The following is a 427-nucleotide window of genomic DNA, read 5'->3' as shown; positions in this document are numbered from 1 at the left end:
TTTCAATCTTGCTTAAAAGCAGAGAAAGGACAAAGAGAGGGCACAGTGTTCTTTATTAGAGAAGAGGCCTAGAGGCAAGAGTGAGGCCCTGAAGCATATCATTAGTTTTCTGCACCTGCCCCTCCAACAACTCCAGTGTTTTGAGAATATCCTACCATCCAGTCTTAGTGTTCCTAATTTGCTAGTTCTTTTGTTGGCTTTGTATAAAAGTTATTTCTTTATCATTTCTATGTGATTGGGCAAAAAGGGAAATATAAAAGCACCCAATAATATATGTCTGTGGTTCATGGCAATATTTTCTAACTATAGTTCTATACCAGACTCATTCTAAGGATTGTTTGAGAGAGAGAGAGAGAGAGAGACAGAGAGAGAGAGAGAGAGAGAAGGGCAGAGGGAGAGAGAAAGAAATAGAATCTTAGCAGGCTCC

The 427-nt window shown here is 39.6% G+C and overlaps 1 protein-coding gene across 1 annotated transcript in view; it reads right to left on the bottom strand.

The window, feature by feature from the left end:
- Window positions 1-427, bottom strand: part of LOC144222672 (phosphorylase b kinase regulatory subunit alpha, skeletal muscle isoform-like) — a 17,791-nt gene that overhangs the window by 4,999 nt on the left and 12,365 nt on the right. The gene's annotated exons all lie outside the window — the stretch shown is intronic.

The sequence above is a fragment of the Crocuta crocuta genome, unplaced genomic scaffold (assembly GCF_008692635.1).
Source record: "Crocuta crocuta isolate KB4526 unplaced genomic scaffold, BGI_CrCroc_1.0 scaffold2168, whole genome shotgun sequence".
NCBI lineage: Eukaryota > Metazoa > Chordata > Mammalia > Carnivora > Hyaenidae > Crocuta > Crocuta crocuta.
Note: the sequence above shows the minus strand (reverse complement) of the source record. Positions and strands in the feature narration are given on the sequence as shown.